This window comes from Toxotes jaculatrix, chromosome 16, assembly GCF_017976425.1.
Source record: "Toxotes jaculatrix isolate fToxJac2 chromosome 16, fToxJac2.pri, whole genome shotgun sequence".
Taxonomy (NCBI): domain Eukaryota; kingdom Metazoa; phylum Chordata; class Actinopteri; family Toxotidae; genus Toxotes; species Toxotes jaculatrix.
In genome coordinates, this window is record NC_054409.1 from 11,868,823 (window position 1) to 11,880,098 (window position 11,276).

Consider the following 11,276-nt stretch of genomic DNA (forward strand, 5'->3'; position numbering starts at 1 on the left):
CAGATAAGTAACTGGATCACAGCTTGAGAGCGTGTGATATTTATAAGGCAAATAGGCTGCAAAAGGCAGCAGCTGTGTCTGCCAGATTCCATCAGCATGTTAGTTTGTCTTTGTAATGCAATAATAATACTGCGCTTTAGTGAGTGCCACAAGTGAAATTCTCCTTCCTTATTCCCCTTTCAGGGAGATCAAAGGTCAGATATCAGCTCCTCAACAGCACCTGTGGGGCTGGTAGAGATTCAGCAGATCCTGGTTCTTTTCCCTGTTGAAGGTCAGTCTGTCCTACCCTGCAGCCCATATTTAACCTGGTAAATAAGGTAAACGTATTGATTTTACCAACAATAGCCTGAGGTACCAAGAGGACAATTAGTTTACGAACAGATGAGGGAGCTTAAAGCATTAACTCAGGGTCATTGTCCACCACCAGAGGGTTCACCTTATTTTATCTTCTTCTGTCAAATTAATAACCTCTGATTCAGATCAGTATGCAGCCTCTCCTGTTTTTGTTTGGGTAATTACAGCTCTCTAATTAGATCCAAGAGAGTTGCTCCAGAAATCAACCAAAAAAGAAGAACTAAACCATATCTTTTTAACATCTTTGTCTTCCCTGTAATGTGATGTGTGAGTATAAAATGATGTAAATTAATTATAATTTTCTAGCGGCTTTGATGCCATAGAGCCCTAGCTGTGCTTTAGCACCCTTGTTTCCTCTGAACTCAGTGCTGTTTTTGTTTATTAACAAAGCCCAAACAACAATCAGTTAACCCCAAGTCCAGGCTTGTCCATGAAGAAACCTGTGGATGCTGTAAGATCCTGTCAGATTGCACCCACAAATGCACAGGACTAAGAATCTACAGCCACTTCCTTTGCTCTGTAAAGCTGTAAGTGAACACAGCGCTGCTTTGACCGTCGATGTCTAACAGCAGTTATATTTTTTATGATGTTCACCACCTTTTTTAAGAGTGTCAGCATTTGCTAATTAGCACTAAACACAAAGCACAGCTAGGGCTGATGGGAATATCTTTCGTTTTCGTTTTCTAATGGTGGACCGAGAGCCAGAGAGCCATGCCGCTCATATAGCTAAAAATAGATTTATTATAAGACACAGAAATTTATTACACCAAGACGAGATACAAGTGTTTACTGTTTCTCTCTGTGTTTACAATAACTGAGAGGATTATGACAAAATCGATCAGTGTGGCATCTTAGTATCTGCTCTTCATGGAAAGCAAAGAGCCTTTCATCAGAAGAGCACTGCGTAGATGTCTTATCAGCTTTAAACACCTATTACAACATCTGCTGCGTCTCTGCCTTTTTACGACTGCTGTCTGGTCTTATCGCACTCAGGCGTCAATATCATCGCCTGACAGACTGTGACAATCAGTGATCCTGCCAACAATACTTACTTCCTGCAGACAGGTCACCATTTACAGTTTGCGCCGTCTGTGTATTATCCACTCCATGTATAAGGCTGTGATGTAAATTTAACCTAACTTATCATTTTTTTCCACTTTGTAAGCATCTGTCATTCACTGGACTGAATCTTGGCATAGAATGATTTGATTTATCTCAGTTCAGAATAAATACAGATACAGTACAGGTCCGTGAGACTGGTCTTGATTTGTTTGGTGACCCCCAGTGTCAAAAGAGCCGAGAAACCCTGATCTAGTTGACAGTTTTTCCAGTTCTGACTTGTCCAGACGTTGTGTCTTTGACATATATACATAACATTCATTGGGTTATGAAAATATATGCTGCTTTTTTTCCCAAAAGTACAGACAATCAAGCCAAAACTGAAATCAAAACAAAGGTGACAAGGAAAGTTCAGGGAGTTTTCTATCCACTTTCCTGAGGACAGCAGGGAGATAACACAACCGTGATGGATTAAACCAAAGCCTCATTGTACTTGGCTGAAGAGCATACATACCATCTGTACTTACACAGGCCAGTAAGACACTATGTTCTTTTCCGAACACATGTGGACCATGGACAGATTCAAACCTGATAGGGCCTCTGGGCATAGATGCATTAAATATCCCCTGCCACCACCATCTTCGGTGGTCGAGTGCCCACACAGATGTTTTATGATTTCTTAACTGTAGTGATTCCCACTGACTGTATCTACCAATAAATAACAGAACAAGCCTAAACCCAGACAATTCCATAATTGTCTTGTATGAAAAAAAAAAAAAAACAGATCATAAAAATATCCAAACACTGAGCCAAAACAGTAAAGTTTATCCCAGACAGCCAAACAATAAGCTGAAACTCACTATAAAGCTTTGTGAAGCTGAGGGGCATAGCAGGTTCCGCACACAATTTCAGGACAGTCTCTACGTAAAGGTATTCGTAACAGTGCGCTCGAGGCAGTAGTTTTTTTGTGAAGAGTGAACAAAGAGCACTTGGGAAAGTAGCTCAAACCCTTACTTTCACACCTCGACATACCTGGCCAACAAACAAAGGCTAAAAGATCTAACAAACACCTCATCTGAAGAACACTGAGGCCTGTAGGGGCCCCTGACCCGTTAGGTACCTGGGTCTGTGCCCAAAAAGTCCATTCAGTAATTCATCCGCGATTAGGACACAAAAACACTGATTATACACACAGTAAATATAATTAAATGTCAAGTTGCTGAGGGAATAATTCAGCTCAACAATGGTGCACAGATTGGATTCAGCTTTCCAGTCTCATAACAACACCCAGTTTTCAATAGAAAACTGAAAAATTACTGATTACTGTTTGCATCTTAAATGATCCGTAGAGGAAACTGTAATCAGCATTATCATTCCTCTCTCTCTCTCTCTCTCTCTCTCTTCTCTCACACACATTCGCACAAAAATCATCACTGGACAACAAAAGTAACACTACCCACCCTCCTCTCGTTGCTCACTCCGTTACTCACACATCGAACTCTTAGGAATGAGAAAAATATTTGTTCAATATGAATTTCTAAGAACGGTTAAAAAAAACAGGAGAAAGAAAGAAAGAGAGAATAAGAAAGAAGAGGAGCCATAATTCTGACAGGTTGCTGTGGTTGTCTTGTGTGATGTGCGTCCAGGGAGGCGTGTTTTCACAGCTCACCGTGTTCATTTCACATCTGACTGACATGGAGCTGAGCTGAACAGTATGAACTCAGCAGACCAGTGGGCAGGGAGAGAATATGTTGCTTTTTTGTCTATTTTTTCATTTCCTGTATAACCTACAGGTGTTTGACGGCACTGCTTTAAACCAGAGAAACAAGGTTCTGCGGCTAGCGGCTCTTTGAGTTAGTACTTAAGGACAGCAGTGCTTTGAGTTAATGTCTAATGCTAATGTCAGCATGCTAACATGCTCACAGTGACGGTGTTTATGTACTGATGATTCAACAGGTATAATGTTACTATGTCCACCATCTTATTTTAGTGTGGTAGCATAGAATGCAAACACCACTAAACACAAAGTCCAGCAATGGCTGATGGGAATGTTTTGCAGGTATTAGAATGAAGTAATACAGATAGATAGAGAGACCGATAGACATAGATAGATAGATAGATAGATGACTGATAAAAACTAACATGCAGTCAGGCGATGTAGGAGGACTGAGTGACTCATTTGATGTGAGCTGTGATTAGAAGATGCTCTCTCACCATCTGGGAAACTTTCTGATCTGCTGGGCTGCCCAACCTGCCTACCTGACACACATCTGATATTCTGACCCTGCTTTATTCACAACAAAGTTTAGGTTCCTGTCAAAGAAAAATATAGCTTTCTCTTCCTGTTATTACATCATAATCTGATTAGCCCTGATAACAGGCGCTGTTCAAAGTTTTAAAAGTGAAAATGCACAACTTAGAGTAATGCACACTTTACAGTGATTCAAACTGTAGGATTTGGGAGCATACAAGGGACCTTAAAGAAGAAAATACTGACTATCATGAAGAGGACAAGACAGACAAATTCAATTCAGAAGTCAGTTCATCATAGCTTACTTAAATCCTTCTGATTTTGCCCATTTCATTCCTCCTCTTTAACCCCGTCTCCATTCATTTTCTCACACTGCATTTAGCGCTCACTATGAAACGTGACTTACAAAAACACACACTCACTCCCACTCAACAAAAGAACAATTGGCAAATGTTCTTGTTCAGAACAAATGTGCCATTTGAGATCATTTGTAAGGTAACAAAAGTCAGAAAGTTGCAAATCATATTAATTTGATTAAACACTACTGTGCTGTGATCACTAGCAGTGTTAACACAACAAATCCAGCAAATTAAACGCTCTTTAACTCTCCACTTATTTTTCTTGTCAGGTGGGAAGTAAATACTTCTCACATAATCTCACACCTCAGATTGTGAGAGGGCTGAACCGTGTGTGCGTGTGCGTGTGCGTGTGTGTGTGCGTGCGTGCGTGCTTACATGCACATTTGTTTGTTTGTATGTGGAGGAGGAGTTTTTGGTACTGTTGCCAAGGAGACTGAGAGGTATCATGTTCTGCAGTCTATCCTCCAGTAATTTTAAATGTTTGAGTAAGGACGACTGGTTCTTAAACAAACTATGGCTGGGACAGATGCTCTCATGCTGTAAAGTGTGTCTTGTGTCAGTGAAGTAGAAGTAAATCACATGAAAAGTCCCAAACTTCAAATAAAGTGATCCTACTAACAGCAACTGTTCAGTTTGGGAAAAGCCTGACATAGCTCATATAGCCTAGGAGTCTCTGACATAGAGTTCCACTGTCATCCAAACATCAGTCACATCACCAGCACCAAATGTTTATTAATCCGATGCCAATGAAATGAAAATGTCAATGAAAATAATCCCCAACAAATGCACTGTGCATAGTATTTTTGTTTGAGTAATGTTTGCTAACAACCACAGTTGTTGTGGGGAACGATTTAGCCTATTTTTCAAAATAAAAGTATACATTCATAACCTGTTTTTAAACATGAACATCTAAATCTATGAACCTAAGATTATTTTAATTTCCTGGGGCCCACTGTCTCAGAACCTGTATATGTCTATTTCATTTGTTGAGTCTCACTAGTCCCGCTGCATATTGCATGCATGAAGCATGTCCAGGTGAGGAGAGTGAAAGCAACAGCACAATAAGAGCCAGGCAGTCAAGAAAATAAGCACTCTTCAAGCTGTTCTTTGTAGCTGTATTGAATTCTGGTCTACTTCCCTGCTATTGTGAGTGTATAAATTGGTCTTTGCCTCTTCTACAATGAATCTCTTGCTTAGTAGGGGAACTAAAGTGAAGCCCTTGCTCTTTTTCTTCAAGGTCTGTCAATGTTTTTGGAGTGCATCTTTACACATCTGCTAAATGTTAATGGATGGTATGATTAGGACTCATTGTTGGAGGTGTTGTTTACTCATAAGACCATAAGACCTACAAACAACACTGAAAATTTCTCTTTCCAAATGAATGCACTTTGAGCCTTACACAGAAGGCCAGTGTGTTTGTTGCTTAGAATAAAGTTTGTCTTTTAATAGCCATCCACTCAACTCGCACATGTTCAAATTTAGCACATCAGGCTGCTGTTAATTGGTTGTTTACTGTGAGTAAAGTCAAAGGAGGAACCACACGTGCCAGTAAAACCACCAGGACTGTAACTCAAACATAGATGCTGCCACCTATTTGCCCTGATTCCTTGAATTTTTTTTAACTTTCATAACAAAGTGTTAACAGCAGAAGAAAAATGGGTGAATAAAGAAAAAAGGTGAAGGGGAACCAATAAAAACTTTTCCAGCAAGGGCTTCACTTTGTTGATGCTCAGTGGGATCAGAACATCACTTTTATTTTTCTATTCATCAGTGAAAATAGAGAACAGATAGAATAGATTTTTCATATTACATTTTACATAAAGACATAATCACACATTGGCGAGTTCAGAGACTCTTCATCTCGATTGATTCAGAGCTCGTAGAAAGGTGACGAGTATATTTTGCTACTATTTTTTATGGCTGTAGAAATTAAAGAGTGCAAAACAGAAAGCAGAACCCCTGTCAGTTTCACTCAGCAATTATCAGCCAAAAGCAAAAAACACCATCCGGTTTCATACACACACAGACACACACACACTATCCCCATGGGGTACATTCATTGACATCATGCATTCCCAAGAGCCTTACCCTCACCTTAACCATCACAACGAAATGCTTTACCTTAATCTAAACCTAATTCTTCTTGTCTTCACAGTGACACAAGTTCCCATGGGATAGTGTGCATTCAGGTTTAAGCCCCCACAGGCTATAAAAAACATGCCCCCCCCACACACACACAACACACGCACCCTGAGCCAAGACATTTGATTCTACAGTTAAACGTTAACTGACAGCAGCAGCAGGAAACAGAAGAATTGGAGAAATGACAAACGTGTAAAGTTCGCTCAAGACCGAATTGGTTCGGGATGCCAATCAAAACCATGAAATTACCTCTCAGCACCAGAGGCAGCCGTCACACCAAAACACACACATACAGTACACGCAGACACTTTCTCTGGTTGGGTCTAAAAGGCCCCTCCAGTAGAACTAAACTCCCAATTGCAACCAATATACAATGCTCTGTGGTGGAAAGATACAGGATGCCCCTAAAACCCTCTAAAACTTAAAAATCTTTGTCTCCATCTTTATTGCTCAGCACTGGTGATGTTAAGCTCAGGGAGACTAACATCACCTAATATACAGCTGTCAGCTTTTCAAAGCAGAAGTATCACTGCATGATGTTTTGATGCCTCTGTTCAACACATTTGCTTTATATTGATTCTGTGTTTCAGAAAGCTTTGTTTCCCTCATCAGGCTTTACTCAGCACTTATTAATGTTAATGTTTTGCTCATTGCAATATTCTAGTATAACTTGTCAGTCAAATAAATATCTTCTGTCTCTGTTGAAGAAGATGCTATGTGATCCATAATGCTCTTTTCTCTGTCTGTACAGCTGCGATGGCCAACAATGCTCATGTTTGAAACCCTGTTCCACTACCAGACAAGTTACACGTAAAATGTAAGTAAAAATCTTAATCCCTATTTTACACTGCTAGTTACTAAAAAACTGGTAATGCATTATTGAACACTGCCCTGTCCTTCATTGTAAAGCACAATTATGCAGTGTCTTATTTACTGTTGCTGTGTCAGTCAAAGCTGGACATTTGCCAGATGAAAAAACAGATGGACTAACCTTGCTGCACCCCTGAGGAAAATAATTTATCTATCAGTGCAGGACAAGAGGACGTTTCTGTGGTGACAGCAGTATACCTTGAACTCACAACCTTCTGTGGACAAATGGGCCATCAGCCTGGAATAGTTGCCATTATGACAGATCCGGCTGGACAAAGTCTGCTGAGAATTAGCTCATTATCTCAAACCATAGTATAATGTGGGGGGGGTCACATACATGACAATTTCTGCTCCATTTGCCAGCCTTGTGTCTTTTTTAAGATCTGTAGATGTGGCATGTTATGTGCAAACAGGACAGTTAATCTGGTGGGTTTTTATAAACCTGCTGAATAACCAGGCAGCATCTGGAGACAGTTTTTTCCCCCTCCCATTTAAAGACCATATTTGGCAGCTAAAATAAAGAAAGAGATTGGTGAATTTCTGTAACACCCAGAGGGGCTGAAAAACAGATTCAGTTTCGCCAAGTTATTTAAAACCATTGAAAACTCTGTTCATTACAGCAGTGGTGTGTTTTACCAGTACTTAAAGCTCGGCCACGAATGTCAGAATCGCCACTCAACTCTCTGACTGATAACACCAATAGGAGTGAAAATATTAATACTGATAATAAGCCCTCTATGATTTATTATAAAAATGTTTACAGTTCTAAGCACTGCGTGTGATTACACTATATATAACGCAGTAACAACTAATGGGGATCAAAATAAATAATAAAGAATATCATCAAAAAGCCACATGACAACACATGACAACATTTTACATTTTACATCTTTACATCTGTACACCCACTGCTTTGACAAGGCTGAACAAAACCTCAAACGCATTCTCAAATCAATAGTGTCACCTACAATTACTGTATATTCAAAAGCCCCTCATTTTCCCCCACTTTCACCTTTGGTGGAGAGGCACTGACTTTACTATGCACTGGGATGCACTGAATCACACACTGGCCTGCTGCACTCATGACTAGAGGAAGATGCTACCCAGAGTGGACGGAGCATGTCTCCTGCATATAGCTGTGTGGGTGGGGGTAATGGGTTGTGAGCAAGTAATTGAGCATGCTGGGCTCGTCACAATAAGAGACGGTAAAAGAGAGTGAAGAGTAAAGTGAACAACACTCAACGCGTGCACGCAAGCACATACACACACATAAAGGGAAAAAAGACAAGCAGGCTGTGGAAATAAAGCATCTGTGCAGGGCGATCACCCACCGTGTGCCTCCCCCATAGATTTAGTTTTCCTCTTTCTCATAGAACCACTGTCCACATCAATATATCCTTCTGCACAGACTTTTAGTCCCTCTTTCACTTATTCACAGATGTATAATGTTCAACCTGATGCTTTGCATGGCCTCCTTTTCATGATACCTACACCACTTTGTTTAAATAAAAGTCTGCTGAGTTCACATAAAGTTCTTGTTCCACAAAAATTTTACTGCGATAATATTTAACTGAAGTGTGTTATCTACAAGTTTTACCCCAGACCGGTGAGGAGATGGGTGTGCAACAAACTGTGTCTGGGTTACTTTACCTCTTCTCGCAGAATAAATGGTCCCATTCAACTCATGTACCTGGCAAAAAAGAAAAATCCTCCTTGTTCCTCTAGAAAAGAATCCCTACCCTGTTCTGTCTTTATCTGCTTTTTTTCATTAAGTAACTTGTAGTCCAGACACAGATTGTCAACAAAGATTCAGGAATTTCCAACTTAAGCCTGAAATTTAATTCGAGCTGCATTAAAAGGGAAACATACCAGCAGCTGATTATTGTGTTTTAGATGCTGAAGAGGAACTGAGTGTTTTGTGCTCAATGCTTGGATACAATTTGTCTTTTATATAGAGCACAGAAGCCCAGAGGGCTGTTTAAGGGGAAACCCAGCATGTGCTCATACACAAGGAAGTCAGAGGATGTCAAACAAGCATCAAACAACAGGAGAATGACACCTGAAAATCAACAGTCAAAGAAGAGGCTTGGTGATTTTGTGCTTGTAGGGGGTTCAGCTTCACAGGGAAACCAGAATGTCTGACTGTATAAGCAGTTATTCACCTTGAGAATTTGAAGGCTCTGTTCACTGGTGGCTCACTGGCAGCGATGCCAATCACAGAAATGTCTACCTACTTCTGAATATAATGACTTCACTGTTTTTGTTATCAGTTTGCGAGAAAAATGCTGTTATAACATTTTGATTAATGACTGGTTAAGGATTGATCGATTCATTGGGTAATCATTTCAGCCTGCAGACTTACATCACTCTTTCCAGAAGCGATTTCCCCTAAATGTGATGTGCGTCTGTCACACATCAGTCAAAAAAGTCTTATTAATAAGGCACTGATCTAAATTTAGTTTTTTCATACTGAACAAAAATAAATAGCAAATGGCTCGTACTGATGCACAATTATAACAAAGAAAAGTCTGTTCTGTGGCAGCAGTGGGACCAGAGGAAAGCTTACATCACTGTTGACAGTACTGTGTAGAATTTACTATTGCCCACACGATAACTTATCTCTTTTGATAACGAAAAGGCAAAAAGTATAGACAAATATATTGCTTTGGGTGAGGTGACACTGATAATGAATAAGGCCTGGCTAGCCTCGGGAATCAGGCTAATGAGTTGGCATTGATACAGACGGCCTAAAATTAGCCTGAAGGCGTTGGCTCACTCCTAAATGTCTACAGGGAGTGGCTAATAAGGACAGCACAGTTGGCAACAGCAGGGACAAGAAGTTAACTGCTTCTGGTAAAAGGCAGAGACCAGGACTAATCCCCTCCAAAAATCACTTTTTTACTGTGACTAAAATTCTGTTTTACCTTAATTTGCCAGGGGCAGGTTACTCGAGTACACTCACTGTCTCAGGACATCAGTTTGTTTCATCTGCCTGATTCATTTACAGATGCTCATACCTGGGAACTGGCCAGGGCTATCAGCCTGCTTATGGCTACTGTCCAGTGTTAGAATAATGCCGTCCTCAGGGTTTCAATTTCTGGATGAGGCAGGAGTGCTTATTTTCTTCTAAGATAATCAAAATCAGATTAAATTTTTATCCAGATTTAACCTTTTTATGCAATAAAATGTCTAATAATAGTAAACCACCATGACTGCTCATTTTCACAAATGGCCTTTTATTTATTTTGTCTTCTTCCCAGATGCTGCCACAAAATTGGAACTATTTAAAATGCCTGGTAAACAACTTAAGAGAAGATGAGTGATGAGGATATGATGGTTCTTATTTTCAGTGCTGAATTGGACCAATGCTGTGTGTTTAAAGGATCGCACAGTGTGGACTCCGTGTAATATGTTTTGTATGTGTGGACAAGCCAAGAGATGTTGGCAAGCTAATACTGGTTTGGACAAGATTTCCTGAGAATAGGAACCACGTCAAGGGAACGCAGTGAAGTTGATTTATTACCAGAGAGGGGATTTAAACAATGGCCAAGGGAATTGCTTTTGGATGACACCACTGCCTCAGCTTAGTTTGAAAATGTTGCATCCCATGTGATAGCTTAGACTTGCACCAGTCTAACTAAATATAAGCCATCCCTTCTTAATATCTGTAATACTTTGTGCTTTAGCAAAGACTGCTGGCAAATGATCAGAACTGTGGGTTATCACAGTTGTCTTGTTGGGCAGCTATTCCATTCTGATTATGTTTGATTACACCACTGAAATATGGGAAATATTTCAAGTGAGATCAGTGAATGAGACCCAAGATCCATTGTCCAGTTTTGCTATTACACTAGATAAACACCTATTTTATCAAAACTTGCCTTGGTCTTTGTGAAAACAACATGCCGGTATCATGACATCTCACTAAATGATCACCTATTATGCAATTAGCATTCTCTATTAACATACAGAAGTACATTTTCCACCATAAGAAGGTGCATAAACATAATGTATATTGGTAAAACATGATTTTGATACAGATCCATCGCAGCAAGACAGTAAGTAGGTTAGTTTTCTGTATATAGGACTTTTCAAAACCGTGGTTACATGGTGATTTAGAGAATGGAGAAAAGAAAGAAATGAAGGAAACAGAGGAAAGAGACAATATGCACTTTGTGTGCCTTTGCCTGACTATAAGTGGTTTCAGTTACCTAAACCTAGCAGTTACCTCCTGTTGTAAC